The following is a 25701-nucleotide window of genomic DNA, read 5'->3' as shown; positions in this document are numbered from 1 at the left end:
TCTTTGTCCTGTTGAGCATAGAAAGGACCCAAAAAACAAATACCGTGGGGGCAATCATGACACTCCTTTGGAAGGTGTTATGCTATTCTCTCATGAATTAATCCACACCTTTATGGAGCACGTACTATCTAAACAGACAAATGGGATTTACGAAGAAGTTGAGGGTGAGACATCCCTCCACAAGTGCGTATGGAGATGCAGGCTCCTCTCAATTCTTCTGTTCTTTTATTTTTATCGATGCTGAATGTATGAAAGAAAACCAAACTGTCCCCAGCAGCATGGATTCAGGGCTTCTCAAGGCAAATAATAAACACTACCAATACCCTCAAATATTTGAAGTTGGCTCAGTAAATACGGCGTTCAATGCCAACAGCTTCTGGAAGCAGCTTAGAGTACAGATGAAGAATTCCAGAGGGAGAGCACATGGGCCTTTCAACACAACTGCAGACTCAGAGTTACCGTCAGAAACCAGAGAGGGTGAGCCAAACCTGAGATGAGAATCCTTCTATTACTAAAACGATGCATACACATAGAATCATGCGTTCCCACTGGCTCAGCAGTAAAGAATCCACCTGCAATGAAGGAGACGCAGGTTCAATCCCTGGGTCAGGAAGATGCCCTGGAGGACGGCATGACAACCCACTCCAGTATTCTTGCCTGGAGAATCCCATGGACAGAGAAGCCTGCCAGGCTACAGTCCGTGGGGTCGCAAAGAGTCGGACACAACTGACGTGACTTAGCATGCACGCGTATCTACAAAGACAGTACAGACGACCCTGCAGGCAGGGCAATGGAGGAGACACAGACACAAAGAGCAGACTTTTGTGCACAGTGTGGGAAGGAGAGGGTGGGATGACTTGAGAGAATAGCACTGAAACATACACTTTACCATACGTAAGATAAGTAGCCAGTGGGAGTTCTATGTATGGCACAGGGAACCTAAAGCCGATGCTCTGTAACACCCTAGAGGCAGAGGGTGGGGGAGCGAGGGAGGTGGGAGAGGGGTTCAAGAGGGAGGGGACACATGCATACCTAATGTTCCTGTTGATGTGTGGCAGAAACCAACACATTATTGTAATGTGTTGTAACTCTAATTAAAAATAAATAAAAAGATTAAAAATAAACAACCCTCACATGCTCCCACTTTGGGGGCAGCCTGTCGCTTGTTAAGCTGCTGCTGACAACTAGAAAAGCCTCTTTCTTATGGAGCTGGATTCCTCCTCTGTGGCAAGGCTACCATCGACCACAGTTCTGGCTTCAGGAGCCACAGGGGAAATAAATATCCCTTCCCTTCAAATCAGAGTCTCCTGGAGGCTGAAGGAAGCGCTTCTACTCCACGGCTTCACCTGGTTCACGGTCAGCATGTGCTCAGCCATATTTCACTCACTCCCTCGCCCAGCAAGCATGGGGGTCCAGCCTTGCCCAGGCTCCAGGATAGGTGCTGGAGTGGGACGGCCAAGGAGAGAGGCCTGCACAGCCCTCCAGAAGCTTCCAAAGCAGCAGGGGGAACCATGAGATCTTGCCCCTTGGACTATATATCCCAGACCCACAGATTCACCCAGGGAACTTGTACACTAAAGAAGGGAGAAGACCCATCTTCATCTTTATTCTTAAAATACTTCCAAGGAGCATTCTGCAGGACACGAAATCCTAAGTGATGCTCTCAAACAAGAGTCCTATGGCAGAAACTGCCACCACACTCGCCTTTGGAAAGTGACAGCACACGTGTTAGAAATTCTGCATGTTCATTCGTGCAGCACAAAATAGACTCAACTCTATTTAAACCAGCATTTCCCTGACCTACCTGAACCACAGAATACTCTCTTTTCAGAGAATCTTCCTGTTTTATCATTCACATACTTGGATTTCTTGAAACATTCCTGATCTGCTTCATCTCTTAAAAATGAAAGATGAAACTAAAGCCCACATAGGCAGTTTTCCTGCCTGATCCTTAGAGTGGAGGATGCAGCCAGCCATGTACTAGAGCCAGGGCCAGCATGAAGGGCAGGAAATGAATGGCAGAACCTCTGAACAGACCCTGAAGAGTCTCCAGGAGGCAACGGGAGATGGGGCAGGCCCACTGGGCCCTTCTGTCCTCGAGATTTGGCTCAGAGGAGCTGGTGCCACCATCTGCTGAGACAAACCAGCCACCTGTATGTGACTGTCTGCAGTGATGCCTTTGGCAGTGGAACTTGCTTGGCCCGACTCTCGCTAGAATAACATCCTGCAGGAATGAGAATCACTTCTCGCCAGCACCACTGTCAGCACACTGTGCCAGGCCCAGCCTCACCAGCAATCTGTGAAACCAAGATTGGGGAGAGAGAGACAGACTAATGTATTAGTCAGGGCCCTTTTGGTTGAATGTGACACAAACCTGATGCAAATCAGAAACAAGAACATCAATGGTTCCTGTGACCAGGCCACTTGGGAGGCTCAGAGGCTAGGAGTCTGCTGTCAGTGCATGTCCATCTCCTTGGTCTTTGACTTGCGGCCAGTTTCAGGGGTGAAGGGTATGCTAAGAGGGCCCCCAGCAGCTCTGGGGTCACCCTCACTAGCTCCCATTCGGCAAAGAGCAGAGCCTCTCCCAAGGGTCCCCGCACAAGTCCCAGGGCTCACTGACTGCTGAGTCTCAAGCTCCTCCTTGGACAAATGTAGCCAGAGTGAGGAACACTACTGGCCTAGCTGGGGCCAGGTGCTCTCTCTGTGCCTGGAGCCAGGTGAGCCTCCACCCAGACCACACAGACTAAGAGGGGGAGCAGGGCAGTCCTGACACGAGTGCTGGGCAAGCACGACAGCACTGTTACCATTGGGTGGAGAGGACACACACAGGCCAGGTACCGGAGGCAGAGTTGCAGCAAGTCTGAGCCTGCCCTCACCTTCCTTGAGCTTATATCCCACTCAGGAGACTGGTGGTAGATAAAGAACCCATCCAACAGGATACCTTCCAATGGGGAGAATTGCTCTGAAGAAGATTAAACCAGTAACTGGATTGTTGGTAAGAGGCAGGTGGCAGTGGAAGGGTCTTCAGTGGACAGGCAGGCAGGAGGAGCTGGTGTTTGATGGAGGAGCCAGAGCACAAGGGCTGGAATAGACAATCAAGCACCTGCAGCTCTACACAGGGCAGTGGGCCCCAGGAGGATGCCCCGAGTCCCCCCAAACCTGGAGGAAGGGCAGCAGGTCTGGGCAGGTTGGGTCAGTTCCCGGAGCCCACCTGCCAGGGAATCTGCCCCCAAGAAAATCAGGGCTGCAGCTGTTTCTGGCTGGCATCCATCTCCCTCTTGATCCTTTAGCCGAAGGCAGGCATGACTATGCTGCAGTTGGCCGTGAAGGATCTTCACTAACGAGCCTCCACCCTGACGGCTTCCATTCCAGACAAATAACCATGGAGCTCGGCTCTTTCCCAGAGAGCCTCCCACTGCAACGCAACACCGGCACATTAAAGCCCATGATGCATGGCACCCAGCCTGCTTATAGTTTCTTTATGGCCTCGTCAGCTGTAACTGGACAATTACAAAGCCTTCTCCTGTTTTTAAAAACAGTGATTTATTGACCCTCTTCAACCCTTCCTCTCTGAGTATGTGTATTACATGGGCATGTTTGGCTATAATTAAGTTCCTAGATTACTGTCAAGCCAATTGCTTTACCCATCCAATCTGTAATAACGCATTTTATTGTCTCTTCTTATTTTTTAATTAAGATAGAAGTAGATACATTCCATGAGATCAAGAATGGAAATAAAACAGGCTCCTTTTCAATCTCAAGTCAGTCAACTCCAGTTGGTTGACTCCCCATCCTATCTCCCTGCCCCTGGTTCTGCTGCCGGGAGTGGGAGGTGGGGGGAGGTCAGGGAAAGCCAGTGACTTCAGAACCCATAGGGCCCCTGGGGGTGAGGTTTCGGGGCAAACCATATAGAAGACCCTGGGAGCCCATGCTGTTCCTCCTCCCTATTATCCTCACGGAGCCTCTGTCTCCCTCTCAGCCTCACATTTCACCTTCCAGCATCATAGCCACTGGAGGCACAAGGCTCCAAAAGGGGGAGAAAAGAAGCCTGTCCCATTCTACATGCATGTACAATAAGTACCTTCATTCACCTGGACTGTGTCCCAGGACACAAGACTCCCAGGGCTAATGCTGAATGTGTATGTGCTAAGTTGCTTCAGTTGTGTCCAACTCTGTGTGACCCCAAGGATTGTAGCCTGCCAAGCTTCTCTATCCATGGGATTTCCCAGGCAAGAATACTGGAGTAGGTTGCCATTTCCTTCTCCAGGGATCTTCCTAAACCAGGGATCGAACCCACGTCTCTTACATATTCTACAGGTGGCGGGCATGTTCATTCTCTACCACTAACGCTACCTGCGAAGCCCCTAATGCTGATTAAGTCAAGTAAACCAGTATGAGTTGGTCATCCTGATACACACACACATCTGCATGTGCATGTTTGTGTGTGTGTGTGTGTGTGTGTGTGTGTGACAGAGAGAGATTCTCAGGTAGAAAGTCCAGACCTCCAGGGTACATAGGACAGGAGATGTGGTTCTATTTTAACCCAAATGGTCCACGATGTGAAAGAACTGAAGCCTTTCACATGCTCATCATGACAGAACTCCTCAAAACAATTCCAAAGAAGGACTGCAGAGCCTGAGAATACCTCTCCATTATGTTCTTAGCCAAAACAATGAAGCACAGAGAGGTGTGAGCTTGTAGACCTTTTTTTATATTTTCAAAAAGGTATTTGGAGCTGAACCTATGTGTCTGTGTACTAACGACAGGAGTCAGTGGACGAGTTTCTCTGCTCTAAGTCAATCCTCATTCCTAATTAGGAACCATCTTTCCTTGCAGATGTGGGCAATTTAAAGGATCCATCAGGTTTTGTTTGGTCAAAGCAAAGGTATCTTCTTGTCAATCTACTTTTTCTTCTGATGTAGAAAGTTCCCTGAATCCCCAGCCGTATTTTCAGACTGAACAGATCCTGCTCTTAGAATTGAAAGTCTCAGATATCAGGTAAGAAACATTCATGTCCATTGAGTCAGTGATGAAATCTAACCATCTCATCCTCTGTTGTCCCCTTTTATTTTTTATACTCATGGTTCATTGACAAAGTCTGTTCTTATAATCAGAAAAGGGACACACAAGATCCTTGGGGGTAAGTTCCCCTCCCCTTTTCTCAGGTTTTTTGGAAGCAGAGCATCACTTGGACCTGAACAGGAATGCCATGTACAAGCATGTGACCGATAACCCCTGGGACCCCTTGTGGGCAGGTCAGCACAGGAGAGCACAGGTCACCGCTGCGGCAGGGAAGATGAGCTAATGCCAAGTATTCCATTAGCCTTAGAGGAACAAAGCAAAGCCCCATAGTCTATAAACAGAAAATAAATGTCGGTTAGCCAACAGATATGCATTATCGTCCACCATCTTGATTAATTTCTGGAAATCTCTTCAGATATTTTCTGCTGTTTGAATTATGGGAATTCATTCTAAAGTCTTCAGATCTTGTTTTCTCTTTCCCCACCACCTATCTTTATAGGTAATTTCTCTGACATTTATCTTTGTGGACAATTCAAGTACTTCTTGGTATATTTCTATTCCCAAAGTCTTCAAAGGCCACCATTTCTTATTTTTGTTCATGGCTTGTACCCTTTAGCATGCTGCGTTTTTTATGTCAGGTATCAATTTTTAACTTTTAATTCTGTCTCCGGGAAGTAATGTAAAGAGAAATATAAAGGTTAAAATAATACTTCTCATAAGCGTACAACTGCAAATTTCATGACTAAAAATGGAAAATTAATAGTACCTTTTCCTTTTAACTCTTAATGTGGGAACCGGTTCTTGGTTTCTGCATGTCACCAAGGTCCTTGTGGGAGAGAATTTCACAGTTTTATGGATTCGGTATCTGGGACAGGAGCCCTCCTCAGCTGGAGCACAACGATGCTACGTGAAAAACAGTCCTTTCCATGCAGTGCTTTCAAATGCACTCTGAACATCTGTTTTTCACCCTTTAAAGATTTCAGACTTTTAAATGTGGGACCAACTGTGGCCCAACTGTGGCCATGAGGGAGAGGACAGAAAGGTGGGTAAGGGAATTTCTATGGGTAATTTTTTTTGAGATATTGTATCAAAGACCCTCAGACGGAAGGATGAAGGGGCTGGGAGCAGCGCCTTGGAATCCCCATGTCTTTCTAGAGGTGTCAGGGTTCCACATAGGAATAGGCCCTGGGGCTGGAGCAGCAGAGACGGGGGGGAGACCAGAGAAGGGGCAGGAGGTGGGAACACACAGGTGCCACCGCTGAAGGAGCCCAAGGCTTCTCAGAACAGCGACGAAGAGGTCTAATGGTGGGACACACACGGAGATGCTGTCATGCAAAGCCCTCCAACCCCCAGACAAACAGAGCTCCTGGGAGTGGGGGGGGGGGGTTGGTGGCTGTGAACCACCAGATGTCACAACCAGGGCAGAGCAAAGAGTGAGGGAGCTCAGGGAAGGGAGCTCTGAGGAGGGAGACTCCCGGGAGGTGCAATAAACCACAGGGTCTCCAGGAAGGAGCCAGGAATCGAGCTGGTGTCCAGGTCACACTCCAAACCCTCGGAAGCCACTTGGGAGCACTGTGGACACTGCTGGCGGGAGGGGGTGGGGGGCAGGTGAACAGCCCATGAGCTTTCGGACTCAGAGTAGAAACAGGAGGATGACGGTGATGACCACTGTTGTCCTGGTTGAACCTGGACTCATGATTTCAGAACTGCTCTGAGAGGTGGGACTTAAGGTGACTCTCCCTACACAAGTGGGAAACTGAGGCTCAGAGAGAGTAGGACCTGCACCCAAACCACACAGGCAATGAAGCCTGAGCAAGGATTCAAACCCACCTCTCTGGGACCCCCCAGCGCTCATTCTCCATCTTCTCTTCCATATTCTACCTGGATGCAGACCTGGATAAAAGGATGTAGATGTGAGAACAAGTGCCTCCTGCAAACTTGTTAACTCTGTGTGAGTGGTTAACCCCATCCGGTGGGCAGACTGCTGCCACCATCAAGTGTTAAACAAGTGAGCACGCATAGCGTCCTGATATAAACATCATCCACCAGCTCTGACAGTCACTCCCAAGCTGTGCTTAGGGTGCCTGGAGGTGTGTGTGTTGGGGGGGGGTCATCCAAGAAAGCAGCAGAAAGCTCCTGGATTGAGCCTTTGATCTCAGCGGGTGCACACCTGGGTTAAGCAGTGCCTGCTGGATTAACACAGATGAAGCTCAAATCACCCCACCCCCTGAAACTTGCAAGTGAACACATGTGATGCCACTTTTGTTGCAGGTTATGATGAAGATTCACACTCACCACCTGACTAGAGAGGGAATATTTACCAATCCACTTCTCTGGGTGGGCCACTTCTTGTGCATAGTAATTCAGAGAAAATAGGGGCAGAGGAAAAAATAAGAAAAAAAAGTATTTAGCTTTTATGTTTTGTTTTTACTAGACTTAACAATCAACAAATCCAGCAACCAGGCATAGAAGAGAGGCTTATCCTTTTGGGTCAAAAGGCCTGGATCCGACCCATTTCTCTACCTGTGTAAACCCATGCTTAGCATCCCTAAGCCTCAGTTACCTGATCTCCGGATTTCCAGCCCGTCTCTTGCTCCATAACTCACTGCACTGCTGCTGCTGCTGCTAAGTCACTTCAATCGTGTCCGAATCTCTGCGACCCCATAGACGGCAGCCCACCAGGCTCCCCCGTCCCTGGGATTCTCAAGGCAAGAACACTGGAGTGGGTTGCCATTGTCTTTTCCAATGCATGAAAGTGAAAAGTGAAAGTGAAGTCGCTCAGTCATGTCTGACTCTTTGCGACCCCATGGACTGCAGCCTACCAGGCTCCTCCATCCATGGGATTTTCCAGGCAAGAGTACTGGAGTGGGTTGCCATTGCCTTCTCTTGCACAGGTCCCCACAGATCTAGCCGGGCAGGTGCTGAAAGAGCAGGGTCATGTGTTTACACGAACGACAAATCATCAGTCACACATACCTGATACCTGTGCCCGAGGATGCAGAAGGGAAGGGGTTTCAAGTGAGCTCTGTTCTCATGGCCCCTGTCCCACCCACAAATCTACGCCCTTCCACCCTTCCATTCTCCTTCTGTCCACATCTGTGGCTTCTCCAGCCTCCCCACCTCCCAAATCAACAAGTGGAAGACTGTTCAATGTCCCTCACTCTCGTGCCCACTTCTGTCCAGCCTCACTGACCAAGGTCCTCCTCCTACAGGCACTACAGCTGGTTGACCCGTCACTTCTCAGTGACCTCTAGGGATGGCTTGGAACCAGCCAGTGGAGGGAGTGTTTACACTGGAAACTGGCAAACCCCAGCCCTCAGGTTTGTTGACCTTTCTTTTCAGAGAGCTGGATTACCAGCAGCCCCCTACACCCCCAAACAGCTTTCCAGGTGGTTCAGTGGTAAAGAATCCGCCTGCCATGCTGGAGATACAAGAGATGCAGGTTTGACCCCTGGGTCAGGAAGATCTCCTGGAGGAGGAAATAGCAACCCACTCTAATACTCTTGCTGGGAAATCCCATGGACACAGGAGCCTGGCAGGCTATAGTCCATAGGGTCACAAGGAGCCAGACATGACTACACATGATCACACATGTCCCCTACACCCCAACAGGACTATCTGAACTCAAGCTCTCACATCATCTCTCACATGGACCACTGCTAGAGTTAGCCATCTCGGCTCCCATTCCTGCCCCTCCCCACACACTTTCTTTTCTGCAGCTGATAAGAATTTTAAACCTAATTTGTGCTGTAACTACCTATTAGATTTAGAAGGGAAGAAGTCTAAACTCCTGCCTCGCCAACTACATCTGCAGCATGGGCCCATTTATCTCCCTTCCCTTGGTTCCCTGTGCTTGAACCACACTGGCCTCCATTCTGTGCTGGGCCATGACGAACGTCTCCAGAACTCAGGACCTTTGCACATGCCACACCCCTTCCTGGAACATGCTTCCCAGCACCTCGCCTGCAGGGCTCGAGTGCCAGGCCCTCACAAAGTTCTTCCTTGACCAGTGTTCTAGTGAATGACCACACACAGGACAGTTCACCTCTATTTCTACTGATTCAGGTTAATGTTACAGCACTTGCACAGTCTGTAACTCTATTTGCTCACATATTTGCTTATCTTCTGAACATTCAGAAACAACTGTAAGCCCCCAAAGGAGAGGAGCTATATCTGTTTTATTCTCGCGGGCATCACTATAGGCTGTCACCCCATCAACTCTCAAATCGATGTGCATTGAACGGATGAATGAGGAGCATGTTCTCAGCAGATGTGAGAGACTAAGCCTAGGGTCCAAGGCTTCAGGCAAGTTCTCAAGGATTCCTCTGAGGTCACGTGGAAAATCCTGTGTGTCTGTGGATTTCATTCTCAGTGTCTTTGTATTGTTCTCTGAAAACGGCAGGCTGCTGTGAAAACCATGAAGGTTTTACTGGATTGTCATTACCTTAGAATCTGTCCCCACCCTTGTACTCAGCCACCGCCTGGACCCTAAGCGCAGCCATGTACGCAGAAACGATCAACAGCTTCCAGCAAAGAGTTCCCTCCTTGTTTCCTCCAGCAGCTTTCTACAAGTCAGCTGTGGGTTCTTTAGCTCTGCCTCTCTGTCTTCTGACACCTATAGTTGTGCAGAGACAGTGTGGGACTCCCAGGAGAAACTAGCTTCCGAAAGAACAGCTCAAGGCACGCACGTTCCTGTTGAAAGTTGACACAGTGCTGGCCTCGTGACACATTTGGCAGAGCCAGGAAGGACCTGACATTCTGTGGCTATCCTGGCTTCTGAGGGACACAGGTTGGGGTCCTGACATTCCAGGAGGTAACTAGGAGCCCAGGAGAGTGCAGCATAACAATGGCAGCTGCTGGCCAGGCTCCACAGTGGAGCGCCCTGCCTCTCCTCTCAGATCAATTCTTAACGCCCCAATTGATCTCAACTGGTTTCCTCACTGAAAAGCAGCAGGTCCAGAAGAAGTGGTAAACATTCCCCCAAATAGAATACAGTGAGGCAATGTGAGCAGAGACACATGAAAATGAAAAAAGGTTTTCTCTAAAAATCAGAGCATGTTGATAACAATAGCAGATAATGGAATAGCATTATCTTCAGAAAGCAAAGGCACCAATTAAATCTCTGTTGGGTAAAATGTCCCCATTGCGAGGGATGCGCACAGAACCTCCACACAGATTCTCCTCTGTTGTTCTGATCTCCTACCTCTGTGATTATGGAAACTGCAAAGACTTGGCTGGGGGGTGGCAGAGACAGCACATCTATTAAAAACCTCTTTTTAAAAAATGAGAAAAAGTAAAAACAGGACCCATGAGGGACTGATTACAGTAGAGTGCCTGACATGGGTGGAAGAAGAGAGAATGCATTTTGCCAAATACAGAATTCCTGAACTGTGGGCCCCTGGGGTCTAGTTGGGGTTCATGTTGGATGAGGAAAATTGAGTTGCCTGTCTAGAATGTTCTCCTTTGACACATGTTGGGTCAATTTTTCCTAGCAGGAAACATATTTTTGCAATAATGCATTTTGATTTTAATTTATCTTTGTGAAAATTGAATACTCTTAAGTCCTGACTGCTCCCCCTGCCCCATTTTTGAATACTTGATGGGTGGGAGTGGAAACACCCTGCTATTTTAAAGCCCTTAGCAATTTTCTGAACCACATTTGGGAAAGGAGACTGCTTTTTTATTTCAGAAAAAAAAAATAAAACATTTCAATAAGCCTGTTGATTTTGTAAAGAAGAAGCCAAAATCCTCTTTAGGAATGGAGAGATTCCCAATAAGTAGATGTGAAATTGCCCTGCATGATAATGTGAGGGATAACATCATTCTGGACAGATTTTACCTCTGAGTTGATGGCCCATCCTGGGAGATAAGCCTTGGATTGTGTGTGTCTGTGTGTGTCTGTGTGTCTGTGTGTGGTGAAGGGATGGGGGTGCTTTTCTTTCTGTTGGTTCCAAAATACCCAAAATACTTCCATTGTTAGCAGGTTGGAAGAGGGATCTTGGGACTGGTGGACTAGCTGCAAGTACATGGTTTCAGGTTGACAGTTAAAAAGAAGCCTGTTCAGTGGGGACCCACTCCCATAGTGGAACATGACTTGAAATTATAAACTTTGTTCAGCTTCTTCCTGTCCCTTCAAGCTTTCAGTGAAGTTTTGGTCAACACTAAAATAGTGTGATTCAATCCCATTTTGAGGAATTAGGGGGGAAGCTTAAACTACATGTAGAATAAAGACATACAGGGAGATCAGCAGCCTTTTGGAGAAGATAAATGCAAAGTGCTGATGACCAGGGGAAGGCCAGAGCATGGTTCTGAGAGTGGACATCACTGGGTAGAATTCACATCACCTACTCCCTTCTTTGCCTTCATTCTCCTGCCATCAGAACTTCTCTTTCTTGTCTGAATACTTCTGCAAACCAGAATTAGCCAATCAGAATGCGGTATCTCAGTGCACTAGACTCAATCCTGGCCAATCAGAACCTTCCCTAGGACTTTCACTGAAACCATCAGATGTTGGCTGAGATGGTTGCTGTAGCTATGATGTAAACTTAGTGGGGCTGATGGTCTGCTCTGGTGCCACAAGGGGGAGTTCATCTGAGAATGAAGAATGGCCAAGTTATTTATTCCTCTGGTCCCCTCTCTCCTCCAGTGCTGCAAGTTGTCTGCATCCTTCTTCTGAAGCCACCATCTCTGTTAGGTGACCGCTCCATACAACACTGGCTCCAATAGTCCTCTCTGGGATCCTATAACTGCTCCCTCCTCCTGCTCCTTCAGGTCCTAGGATGGAAGCAGTCCTCCCTACTATCATCAGCCTGGGATTTCCTCAACATACTACTGTTGGGACAATTACTCTTTAGTACATTCTCCTGCTTGGCCATTTTGTAATCCATATCCTTCCTGAACTCTTATCCATATCCAGGTGAAGGTCAGGATTTTATGGCCAAACAGATTCATATTTTCTTATCAGCTGGACAATAACAGGAGCTGTGAGCCACAAAGAATGGAGACATTTCTTGCCATTTCTGTTAAACTCATGATAAACACAAGTTATCAGGTCTAGTCTTTGCTCACAAAGCCTCATGATTCCTGAGAAGTAGCCACATCTGTTTGGAGCTGCCTCTGAACTGCCCTCATCATGATGCTGACCAAGGGCTTGATGTGCTGACTCTTGAAAACCAGGGCTGGGAAAGTGACAACAGTAAGACAGAGGAAGAGAAAGCCCCTCACTCATACCCTCACTCAGCAACAATAATCTGGCATTTATCCATGAACAAAAGTGCCTTTGTGTGAGTTTTGGGATCCAGGCTGGAGATGATGAAACCTCAAGCAATCCAAGAGCTTTTTGAGAATACACGGCCAGGTAGCTGACTCTCTGACTGTGCTCTTGACTACAGACCCAGAAACAGCTCCATTCCCCTGAGGACTCAGCTACAGTCTGCTAGTCCTTGGTTCTGCCTTCAGCACTATATGCCAAGAAGCCTGGAAGAAGTCACATACACCTGTACATTGAGTAAAAGAACCACAATCTCATCTGAAGTGGCCAGTAATCTGGCTCTGCCAGCCACACAGCAAGATCAGAAGGATTTATCCCTGGGATGCAATGATGGTTCAACATATGCCATAAGGTAAGGCGACAGAATAAAGACCATGTGATTATCTCAACAGATACAGATAAAGCATGTGACAAAGTTAAACAAGTTTAAGATTAAAAACTCTCAACACATTAGGTATAGAAAGAAACGCATATATGGAAAACACACTCCTGACAAAAGCTCTTCCTCTGAGATCAGGAAGACAAAATTCCCTCTCACTCCTTCTATTCTACACAGTGCTGAAATTCTAGCCAGTGTAATTAGGCAAAAATAAATAAATAAAGTATGTACAAATCATAAACTAAGAAGTTAATTTGCCTCTGTAGACGACCTGATCAAATATATAGAAAATCTCAAAGACTCCACATTCACACACCTTAAAAATCTGTTAGAACAATAAACAAATTCTGTAAAGTTGCACTATACAAAATCAACATTAAAAAGTCAGTTGCATTTATATACACTAACAATAAACCATCTGTAAAAGAAAGGAAAAGAAAAGAAAACCCATTTATAGTAAGATCAAATGCAATCAAATAGGAATAAATTTAACCAAGGAAGTGAAAGATATGTACATTGAAAACTGTTAAGATATTGATAAAAGAAATTGAAAAAGACATAAATAAATGGAAAGATACATCCATTTTCATGGATTGGAAGAGTTAATATTAAGTATCCATACCAAAGTCTTCAATAGACACATTACAATCCCTATCAAAATTCCAATGGCATTTTTCACAGAATAGGAAAAAAGTCCTAAAATTGTATGGAATCAAAAAGAACAAAAAATGGCCCAGAAAATTCTTTAGGGAGAAGAAAAAGATCCTAAAGCATACACTTCTTGATTTTAAACTATAATACAAAGCTATAGTAATCAAAACAGTAAGATACTGGCAACAAAACCAGACACAAGAATCAATGGAACAGAATTGAGAACCCAGAAACAAATCCAGATCGGACAATCTGCCTATGGTAACACATCTGGTACTTGACAGAGCCAAGGTGCTCTGAGCCTCAGCAGCCACACTGGTAGTCTTGCCTGCCTGGGTCAGGTCTCTGCTCTCTAAATGGACCCAGTAAGTGTTAGGTGCTAGAAGCTGAAAAAGACTTGATCCCTAACTCCTTTCAAATAGCCTCATTTAGCTAGGTTTGGGACCAGAGACAGTTTGCAGATGTCTGTAAACTATGGCCCATGGGCCAAGCTGGGTTCATTATCTGAATTTTAAAAAATAATTTATTGAAGTGAAAGCCATCTAACATAAAATTAAACATCTGAAAATGAGCAATTCTGTAGCATTTAGAAAATCTGCAGGTTGTGCAATGACTACTCCAGTTCCAAACATTTCTTTCCATCACTTCAAAGTAAAAACCCTGTACCCACTAAGCAGTTTCTTCCCATTCCATGCCTGTTTTTGTAAATAAAGTTTTACTGGCACACAGCCACATCCTCTCTTTATATATCATCTATGGCTGGTTTTGTTTCATAATGGCAGAGTTGAGTTGATACAACAAAGATTGTATGGCCTGCCAAGACAAAAATATTTACCATCTGGTCCTTTACAAAAAGTGAGACCCTGAGAGGAACAATTTAGAGCAATCATTTAGATGTGGGTTGGTATCCTCTCTTCTCACTTAGCCACATGACCTTGGGAGCATTCCTTTATCTCTCTGAGCCTCCCTATCCTTTTATGTAAAACAGGCAACAAGCCTGTACTCTGCACCGAAAGCACCTTAGCACCTGCCTGGCATGAAGCAGGCAACCCCTGTCAGTCAACACTATTATCTTGGCATCCATACCCTTATTGAATCTTCCAAGCTCCCTCTGAGGCTGGTAAGGAGAGACCCTCCTCCCAACTTTACTGTTGGGGATGAGGGCTTGGAATGGATAAGGATTTGCTCAGGTTACAAACCAGTGACAGTACAGCAGAGTGTCTTGGGCTCATCCCCTCGCTGTCCACAAGGCTTCGTGCTCAGGGCCAGGGAGCAGAGAGAAAGAAAATCAAGCCCAAAGATCAAAACCCAAGGCCTCCCAGCAATTTCCCAGCTCTGGGTAGTGAGTGAGCCCATTCAGGTATTGCAAAAATGTGTGTCTTGCTTTCTGGAGTGGTTTCATCTCATATCCCAAATCCTGTGGATTTCACTTGCAGAGTGTCCACTTTAAAGAACCCCTTGCTTCCTCGAGGTGGAGGCAATGAGGAAGCAATGTGTTTCTACATCATCAGTGCCCTGGTCTCAGCAGACATTCCTTCTTCCATGGTCACATTTGCAAATTAAACTCCTCCAGAAAACGGCCCCTCTCCACTGGCTCCATGCTGAGCTGGCTCCTGCCCTGTTTGAAGTCTTCAAAGCCACTCTCAACACATCTTTATGTCCTCTCCCAGGGCCTTGATGTCTTCACAGGGCAGCTGCTCAGGTCTCAGGGCTGAAGCTGGCGCTTTGTGTAGTTCAGGGAAAGGAGAATCCAGCTGACTCTGCAGAAAGCCATGGTATAGGGGGGTAGCACAGCAGTCAGAGCCCTGCTCCTCACCAGCAGACACAGGAAAGAGCAGCTGAGAGCTGGCGAGTTGATGCATGACAAGTTCTATTCTCATGGCATCTGGGCCAAGGTGAGGGCTGGGGGTGACTCCATGGAATTTGACCTAAGAGCTGAGAAAACCACAGAGAGTCGCTCCTGCCTCTGACTCTGCCCTCACGGTGTCTGCACACGGGAAAGCAGGAGCTGTAACATTTCTAAAGTTCTCCTTCCAGCCAGAGGTGCTGGGCTTTGATTTACACTCGACGAGCCTCTTGTCTCCTTGTCTGGGACCCACACAACTAAGCAGCTGGCTGGCTTGCTCTTGGAGTTGATTTAAGTGCTTGAGTAGTTCAAGGTATAACAACCATAATTTTGATTCTTTGACTAAGAAAAGCACACAGATTCCAAGTTACTCTAAATTTCCCTCTGAAGACCCCAGCAGGGGTTGGGCTGACATGATTTGTCTTTCCTCAGTGCCAGATGGGCAGGCTCAGGATCACAAATCACTGTCTGTGTCTCACACACAAACAGAAATGGACTGTCTCACTGTTCTGGGGTCCAGAAGGGCAAGATTAAGGTCAGCAGAGTGATTCCCCCTGGAGGCTCTTTCCCAGTTGCTAATAGCTGCCTCCTGTCTTCAGTGTCCAGTCTCTGCCTCTGTCTTCATATGGCCATCTCCCCTCTTGCCTGTCTCAAATTACCCTCTCTCTTCTCTTCTAAGGACACCAGGCATTGAACCTGTTTAGTCACTAAGCCGTGTCTAACTCTTTGTGACCTCATGGACTGTAGCACACCAGGCTTCCCTGTCCTTCTCTATCTCCTGGAGTTTGCTCAGATTCATGTCCATTGAGTCAGTGATGCTATCTAACCATCTCATTCTCTGCTTCCTTCTCCTTTTGCCTTCAATCTTTCCCAGCAACAGATTTGTTTTTGTTTTGTTTTGTTTTCAGTAAGTTGGCTCTTCACATCAGGAGGCCAAAGGATTGGAGCTTCAGCTTCAGCATCAGTCCTTCCAATAAATATTTGGGGCTGGTTTCCTTTAGGATTGACTGGTTTGACTTCTTTGAAGTACAAGGGACTCAAGAGTCTTCTCCAGTACCACAGTTTGAAAGCATCAATCTTTCGGGGCTCAGTTTTCTTTGTGGTCCAACTTTCACATCTGTAACTGGAAAAACCATAGCTTTGACTATGCAGACCTTTGTCGGCGTAGTGAACCCTCTGCTTTTTAATATGCTGTCTAAGTTTGTCATAGGACTACAGCCCACCTTAAAATCAGGATGATCTCATCCACAATCCTTAATTTAGTTGCATCTGCAGAGACCCTGTTTCCAAATAAGGTCACTTTCACAGGGTTAGGATGAGACATATCACTTTGGGAAACAATGTTCAATCCACAGAGGGATCTATTAACCACAAGGTACTGCAAACAAGCTCATTGTTCTGTCCTCTGAGAAAAGGACATTTGCTCTTAGAGAAATGGAGAGACCATGAGTGGAACAGAGAAATTAAATTCCAGGCCAGGAGTATAGCTAGGCTGTGTCCTCCCAACCCTGCAGCTTTCTAGCTAGATGACCCCCTGATTGGTCACCAGTATGTTGCATTGCGTGGTTCAGATAATACTAGAAAGGAGCCAATAGGTTTGCCACAAACCTATTGCCAACAGAAAAGAGAATCCGTGGTGTTACCCAGCAGAGAACAAGTTCAGTAGCTGCTCGATGTCCTCCTTGTCTTCCCAATGGGAAAGAGTGATGGAAAGGAAGGATGAGGTAATCTCTCAAACCCTCCTGTTTATTAGTGGTGAGGTCTTTGATTTTGTTTCTGATCTAAGTTAATCATTTATTCATGAGCATTTGAAAATTAGACACAGGCTAATTGAAAGCTCATCAGAAGAATGGGTTCCATGCTTCTCACTAATTACTAGGAGGTGGGGTGTTCTGACAGTGGTAAGAGGGGAAGCAGGCTGATTCTGCAGACATCAGTGAGGAATGAACAAGCTTAACCCCCTCAGGTCTGAATCTCTTCCCCTCTACAAGGGCTCACTCTCAAAATCTTCCCACTTCCTGACCCTTCCAGAGGTCATGCTCAAAATATCTAAACCCTACATTCAGGAGTAGGATTTCCAGATAAAATTCAAGGCACCCAGCTAAATTAGAGTTTCAGGAAAAAAATAACAACTGATTATTAGCATAAGTATAGCCTAAATATTAGGCTTCCCTAATAGCTAAGCATTGGAGAAGGAAATGGCAACCCACTCCAGTGTTCTTGCCTGGAGAATCCCAGGGATGGGGGAGCCCGGCAGGCTGCCGTCTCTGGGGTCACACAGAGTCGGACACGACTGAAGTGACTTAGCAGCAGCAGCAGATAGCTAAGCTAGTAAAGAATCCATCTGCAATGCAGGAGACCCCAGTTCAATTCCTGGATTGGGAAGATCCTCTGGAGGAGGACATGACTTTCCACTTCAGTATTTTTGCCTGGAGAATCCCCATGGACAGATTGGTGGGCTACAGTCCATGGGGTCACAAAGAGTCAGACAAGACTGAGCAACTAAGCACAGCACAGCACATCCTATTACATGGACAGTTATACTTAAAAATTTCTTGTTATCTGAAATTCTAATTTCAGTGAACACTCTGTATTTTTATTTGCTGCATCTGGCCGCCCGAGAATGGAGCTCAGCCAGAAACAGCCAGGCCAGGATCCTAGAATTCCAGAGATGGACACCTCCTTTTCTCCCACCCTGCAGGCTCATCTTGATCCATGCCACTCCCCCTTAAGAGATGGAATCAAACTCCACTTCCTGTGAACTGAAGATGGTGGCAGGGGAGCAGGACTTGTAAGTTGCTTACAACCACTAGAAAGTGTCAGAAGTGCCACAGCCTGGCTTCTGAGGCATGTGGATTCACATCACTGGCTGGGACACTTTCCTTAGAGCCCTGAGCTGCCAGGTAAGGAGCTCAACCACCCTGAGGCTGCCATGCTGTGAGGAATCCCAGGTCACATGGAGAGGCCCTGTGCAGGTATCCCAGATGAGAGCCAGGGTTCCTGCCGTGATCCCAGGTAACAGCCAGCATCAGTGGCCAGCCACACGGGTAGACGCCTTGGGATGACTCCAGCCCCCAGCTGTCAAGTCACTCCCAATTTCTGAGTCCTCCCAGCTGAGGCCTCTGCATCATGAAGTACATGTGCTCTGAATGAATGTCTGACCCCAGACTGTGAGCACTCACAACTACACCAGGAGGTTGTGTGTCACAGAAGAACCAAGGGTCACTCAGGCCTCTGAGTGTGTCCTGTTGGGCACCAACTCAGGTCACTTTTCTTCTGCACAACAGCCCTTTGTCCTGAACTGGCTGATGACAGGCAGAAGAAGGGTCCCCCAAAGATGCCCACAGCCCAATATCCAGAGCCTGTGAATGTGTCTCCTTACGTGGCAAGAGGAGATTAAGAATAAAGATGGATTGAAGATGGTCAAACAGTTTTTGAGAGAGATTAGCCTGGATCAGCTGGGTGTGCCTAGCACAGTTACAAGGGTCCTTGTAAGCAGAAGATGGGAGCAGAGTGGAAAGAACCAGAGAGATGGCGGCTGGACAGGAGCTCTGACCATAGGCACTGGCTTTGAAGATGGGGGAGGGGGGTGTGAGCTGAGGCATAGCTCCCTGGGAGCTGGAAAAGGCAAGGTCTCCTCTGGAAGCCTCCAGGAGGATCTTAGCCTTGATAATACCTGGATTTTAGTTAGTCCAGTGGGTCCTATTTCACACTTCTGACTTCTAGAACAGCAAGAAACTAAATGTGTGTAGTTTGAAGCCACTGAGTTTGAGGGGCTTTGTTATAGCAGCCATAGGAAACAAGAGTTCAATGCCATTAGGATTCCAGATAAAGAATGAAATTTTAACTGTAATTATGTCCATGCAAAAATGTCCCCTGTCCCTGGGGACTGACCTCTGCTTCCTCATCTGTAGCTAGCATCGATGCCACATTCAGCTTTTAGATCTTTCCAGTCCAGTTTGTCCACTGGACATCAATGCCTGCCACCAGGCCCCCTCCCTCTAACTTTTACCTCCCCTAAGGTTTCCAGTTCTTAATGGGCAAGGAGATGATCAGCTAGGAGCAGGCCAGTTCCTCTCACCTGTCACCTGCCTTCCCAGGTGACCCACCCGGCTCCTCCCACTGTCTGCTTCTGATACTTCACTGCTACCAAGGACCTTCCACAACAACCCTTCACGTCTTCTGTATTTTCCGTCCAGATTTCAACAGCCTTTTCAGACCATTTCCATTGGCTCTTGCTCTGACAAGTTAGGAGCAAAAGCAAAACATATAGTCTCATGGTCCTCAGGGCATTGTGAAAGCGGCTATTGGAAAGACTAGACTCAGCTCAGCTCAGCTCAGCTCAGTCGCAGAGTTGTGTCCAACTCTTTGTGACCCCATGAATTGCAGCACACCAGGCCTCCCTGTCCATCACCAACTCCTGGAGTTCACTCAAATTCATGTCCATCGAGTCGGTGATGCCATCCAGCCATCTCATCCTCTGTCATTCCCTTCTCCTCCTGCCCCCAACCCCTCCCAGCATCAGAGTCTTTTCCAATAAGTCAACCCTTCACACGAGGTGGCCAAAGTATTGAAGTTTCAGCTACAGCATCAGTCCTTCCAATGAACACCCAGGACTGACTTTCTTTAGAATGGACTGGTTGGATCTCCTTTCAGTCCAAGGGACTCTCAAGAGTCTTCTCCAACACCACAGTTCAAAAGCATCAATTCTTCGGCACTCAGCCTTCTTCATAGTCCAACTCTCACATCCATACATGACCACAGGAAAACAAAAGCCTTGACTAGACGGACCTTTGTTGGCAAAGTAATGTCTCTGCTTTTCAATATGTTATCTAGGTTGGTCATAACTTTCCTTCCAAGGAGTAAGAGTCTTTTAATTTCATGGCTGCAATCACTATCTGCAGTGATTTTGGAGCCCAAAAAAATAAAGCCTGACATTGTTTCCACTGTTTCCCCATCTATTTCCCATGAAGTGATGGAACCAGATGCCATGATATTCGTTTTCTGAATGTTGAGCTTTAAGTCAACTTTTTCACTCTCCTCTTTCACTTTCATCAAGAGGCTTTTTAGTTCCTCTTCACTTTCTGCCATAAGGGTGGTGTCATCTGCATATCTGAGGTTATTGATATTTCTCCCGGCAATGTTGATTCCAGCTTGTGCTTCTTCTAGCCCAGCGTTTCTCATGATGTACTCTGCACATAAGTTAAATAAGCAGGGTGACAATATACAGCCTTGATGTACTCCTTTCACTCAAAGATAAATGAACACAGCTCCCAAGAACATGCAAGAACAGCTTAGTTTGTCAGGAGACAACAAAAGGCATAAATTGGGTTCAGCAAGGCCACCAATAAGATGGTTGTAAAACACATGCACCCCCCAAATTTGTAGGTTGAACACACTTGGGCTCCATCTTTCTGATTTCAAGTATAAATGAGGAAAAAGAGCTATTTTCAGGCATGAGCCCCATTCACTATGAACTTCCTCTTAATTCAGTCCATAAAAATGTAAAGGGGTGAAATCGTTTACAAATTTAGCTGTTTACACACAGCAATAATTTACTAAGATGTATTAAATGAGACCTTACAAGGCACTGGTTCCCAGTCTTCTTTCCATTCCCTCATGCCTGTTGAAAATGGACATTAAAGGTCAGTTTCAAAAAAAAAAACTGTTGTAAATATATCACCCAGATTGAATATTATTGAAAATTCCAGTAAGGACTTGACTTATATTATTTAACATCTTAAGCACAGTTGCTGAGGTTAATTAGATTTCTGACCCCAGAAAATTTTAAGTGCCTCTGATGACTTACTTCCAACTGATAATTTTGTGTTAGAAACAGAAAAAAAAATAGCAAACAGACAGTGAATAAATACATTCTTCACATTCCTTCTTATGAACACATAGAATATATTTCTGAAATTTAATTAAGTATCAAGATGTCCACAAGATCTATAATAAACCACTTGGCAAGACCTCTAAATGTCAAGGAAAACACATTTTACATGAAACACCCCTCCCTCGAGTAAATATGTGAAGATTCGGGACTTTCTTTAAAACCTACAGAATCCTCAAGTACATATTTTATCTCAAGAGCACTTTTTTAAGACTTGGGGAGTAGCTACTTGTTTGCAGTGTGACAGAGTGGAAACTATTTTAATTTATCACACAGTGGTTTGTACCATTCGTTTTAGAGAAACGCCAGACAGTTTTAAAATAATGCAAGAGATGTGGTGTTAAAGTATAAAGTATTGGAACTTAGTAAAAGATGATCTACAATCACTTTTAGTCGCTTTTCCACTTTCCACATAAAGCCAGGCTAGGTCCTCAGTGATGTTCAAGACATATGGAAAAGGAGGTGGTACTGCGGGCTGACAGTGTAGAAAACAAAACAAAACCATTCGTTAGCCCGATAGCCTCACCACCTTAATAAGTAACAATGTCTTTGCGTTTTTTAGTCTCTCTCAAGCAGAACGGAGTCGTATTTTGCTGCCAGCACATCTGTCACACATTTCAGACACCTGCTGGTGTCTTCAGACCAAGAGAGACCCCACGCTCGGAGCCGTTGGCAGCAGCAGATTCCGACGAGAATTTCACGATATTGCCTAGGTTTGCTTCCATCTCTGCTGTACGGTGCTGGCTATTTACGGCAGCACTGCTAACTTCACACTCAGTTGTGGTGTGAGGTTGTGGCCAAGACCAGATGCTGGGGCTTTGTCTGCCCGTTAACATTTGAGAAGCATCTGTCAGAAGCGGGAGTTGGCAAACTATCTGCAAATGGCCTGGGAGTAAATATTTAGCTTTGGCGGCCACAGGGCTTCTCGACTCTGCCTGTGGTTTGAGACAGCTATCGACAACACGTAAGCTAATGAGCATGGCTTTGCCTGTGCCCCTACAAAACCTGATATTTGGAACAGGTTACTGGCTAGCTTTGTTCCATGGGCTGTAGTTTGCTGGTCCCTGGTCTAAAGTAAAATAAACCTGTTTCATTTGTTTAATGTGAAATTTTCAGAAGAAAATGTTGAACAAATAGTAGCTCAGAAAGTCTTAGCCATCCAGTAGGATGCTGTGAATGTCTCACAATGGGGTCTCCAGGGGGTTAAAAAAGCCCCATCTTGTCAGGAGTGTAGATTTCCCTGGGGTAAACGCACCCATCTGTTTTCAAGCTAGGAACAAATAGCAGCAAACATAGAAATGGAAACTTGCTCCTTGGAATAAAATCTATGGCAAACCTAGAGAGCATATTAAAAAGCAGAGATATCACTTTGCCAACAAAGGTCTGTGTAGTCAAAGTTATGGTTTTTCCAGTAGTCATGTACAGATGTGAGAGTTGGACCATAAAGAAGGCTGAGTGCTGAAGAATGTATGCTTTCGAATTATGGTACTGAACTCTTGAGAGCCCTTTGGACTGCAAGGAGATCAAACCAGTCAATCCTAAAGGAAATAAACCTTGAATATTCATTGGAAGGACTGATGCTGAAGCTAAAGTTCCAATACTTTGGCCACCTGATGCTAACAGTCAACTAATTGGAAAAGACTCTGATGCTAGAAAAGGTTGAGGGCAGGAAAGGAAGGGGATGACAGAGGATGAGATGGTTGGATGGCATCATCAGCTCAATGGACATGAGTTTGAAAAAACTCTGGGAGATAATGAAGGACAGGGAAGCCTGGTGTGCTGCAGTCCATGGGGTCGCAAAGAGACAGACACAACTTGGTGACTGAACAACAACATCTGAAACTGTCCTGGGCTTGAGGAGTTGCTCCAGGGAACATGTCGCCCACACCTCGCTTGCTTGGCATTTATTTTATTCTAAAAATCCCCTGCCAATCTTTTCTTTAACGGAGATGGGTCTTCTTGCTTTCTCTCCCCTCCTCATTTTGCTCTAGGAGGCTTGGCTCTGGCGGCTGTTACTTTGTTGGGAAGGCAAGAAAAAGGTTAATTAGCTTTTGTGACCCGAGAATGCTCAGGGAAGATGTCAACTGATCCACTAATTGCCCCTCAAAGCTTGATACGGTTGGAAGGGCAAGGTCTGGGAGGCAAGATGGGAGGTGGCTGGGCTCCCAGCATAGTAGGCAGGGCGTTGGCAGGATGCTGCCTCCCCAGCAGTCCAGTGAGACCTCCTTCACATGGATCCTATCCCCCGGTGGCCCCCAGTCCCCCAGGCTAGCCCAGGACTCTGCTGGGGGCCAAGACTCCCCACAGTCATAGAACATACTCTCAAACCTATACAAGTCACATTCAGCTTCCTGAGTGTCACCCACACAGCTCTCCACTGGGCATGGGAAGTCCAGGCTGAGACCTGAGGTGCACCCAGCCCCAACCTTCTAAGCCACCAACCCCCTGAGCCAGCCTCCTTGCTTGGGAGTTGGTTGGAAATGCAGGATCCCCGGCTGCACCCAGACCCGCTGAGTTGGTATCTCTGAGTGGAGGGGGCTCGGGTATTCTTTGTAATCTGGGTGCATCCTGGAGTTTAGGAGCCCTGCTCAGCACATGCTGCTCCCAGACTGCTTAAAGCTCAGTGGAAGATAAGCCACCCCTGGCTCCCCGAGAGAACTGTCACCAGGATGCAAGCTGGGGAATGGATCGAAGACAAGGTCTCCATTGCCTTCTCGTTTTGTAAATCGGTATTTCTCAGTGATTCTCTTTTGCAGTTCCAAAAGTTCCGGAAGAGTTTCTTCCTAACCAGACTTGGACGGGTGTTCCCTTGACTAGCTCTCTGTGTAGAATATTCTTAACTACAAATGCACAGCAGCAGTCACACACGCACTCTGTCACAGCAGGCACCCCTGTCCACGTGGCTCTCCCTCCCACCACCCAATGCCTTGTCATCATCTCCCCTTGGAGGACTCCCTTCCTGCCCCAGTAAAGCCTCGGGAGCTGCCTTGCATGCCCCCTGCCCACTTCTGCTGAGGGTTTCAGCTTGCCACTATGTTTGCCTCCGTCAGGACTGTGAGCTGAGCTTTCTTTTCAAAACTATGTGAAATTACCAAACGCAGACTCCAGGATGGCTCTCTAAGCCCACGCTGCCAAGGACTTCACAGAGTCAGCAGCAACAAGGGAGGTGACCTCTGATGTCATGTCCTGACTGGAGATGCCATCAGAGCCTGGATGGTGACCGTGGGGAGGGAGGGAGGCTTGATTCAGGTGCGGCTTGCCTGAGGCAGGCACAGCCCATGGAAGCAGGGGCCCCCTAGGGCAAGGGGCTGGGGAATGGGGAGGGGGTGTCCCTTTTCCTTGAACTGTAGATGAACAGGACTGGAGGCCGGCCCACTGTGAGCCCCTCACTTATACAGCCTTCCTTCCATGACCTGGAAGATCCCAGTCATGAACTCTTCAACCTCATCTGGTTCAGGCCACCAACCAACAGTTCTGCCCTGAAGTCCCTCCTTGGGACTTCTGGTGTTCGCCTCCTGTCAGATGGTTGGAAGGACTTTGGTATCTCTGGGACGTGTTCCTTGAGGGCTTGGTGGCATCTTCGTGCCACTGCCAGCCTCCCTGGAGCTTCTGGCCCCACCAGCTGCCTCGCCAGCTCCCCCAACACTCCAGTGTCCAAGAGAGTGAATCCATCATGAGGTGAGCTTGCCCGTGGTGCCCAGCACCCCATAGACAGCAGAGGAGAAAGAAGCCTTGCAATACACAGAGCCAGACAAGAGATGGTAGAAAATTCTTCCTAATACAAAAAAGTTACTCTAAGAAGAGGACTCGGGTCTCAAGCCGTCAGTCAAAACGCACATTGTCCCAGAATTCATGCTTCATACATGCAAGTGTCAACACTCCGTTCATTTTCCTGATGGGGTGACAGAGATTTCATCAGAAGTCTTGTGTCTACAGAGCAAAAGCTCATACAAGGCGACAGTGAGTGTGTCTGGGTGTCAATCTGCATGCTGTGAGCCGTCACCTAACCATAATGAAAAAACAAAACACTTTTACCCGACCCCACTAGGAGAGACATGGACAATCTTTCTATTCTCCCTATGGAAACAATGCCACATCTCTGTCACACGAAGAGGTAAAAAGTATGCATCAGGAAAATGAATTATATCACCAGGAAGCCAATTAATAAAAATACTCAGTAATTGTACACATTTTTCAATTTTTTGAAATACATCATCTTTTTAGCATTTAAATAAACCCTTTCTTTGGAGAAGGAAATGGCAACCCTCTCCAGTATTCTTATCTGGAGAATCCTATGGACAGAGGAGCCTGCCTGGTGGGCTACAGTCCATAGGGTCACAAAGCATTGGACATGACTGAAGAAACTTCACATACACACAAGAAACTCTTTGCTAACTCATTTTGTATGTGGGATTTTGTATTCTTTGTAAATTTTAATAAGAGCCCACAGGACCTGGATCTGGAAGGATTCATCTGTTCAATATTTCTTCAGCAGATACTGACTGAATCCCCACTGCAGACATCAGGGGCTCAGTAGCAGAGACCAACAGATCCTCACTCCCCTGGGGTAGACATTCCACTGGAGGGCACAGGTGGTCAACACATAAACAACACCCAGGGAAGCTCCAGCTCTGGCCAAC

This window comes from Oryx dammah, unplaced genomic scaffold, assembly GCF_014754425.2.
Source record: "Oryx dammah isolate SB20612 unplaced genomic scaffold, SCBI_Odam_1.1 HiC_scaffold_10, whole genome shotgun sequence".
NCBI classification, from domain to species: domain Eukaryota; kingdom Metazoa; phylum Chordata; class Mammalia; order Artiodactyla; family Bovidae; genus Oryx; species Oryx dammah.
This window is presented reverse-complemented; position numbering follows the sequence as displayed.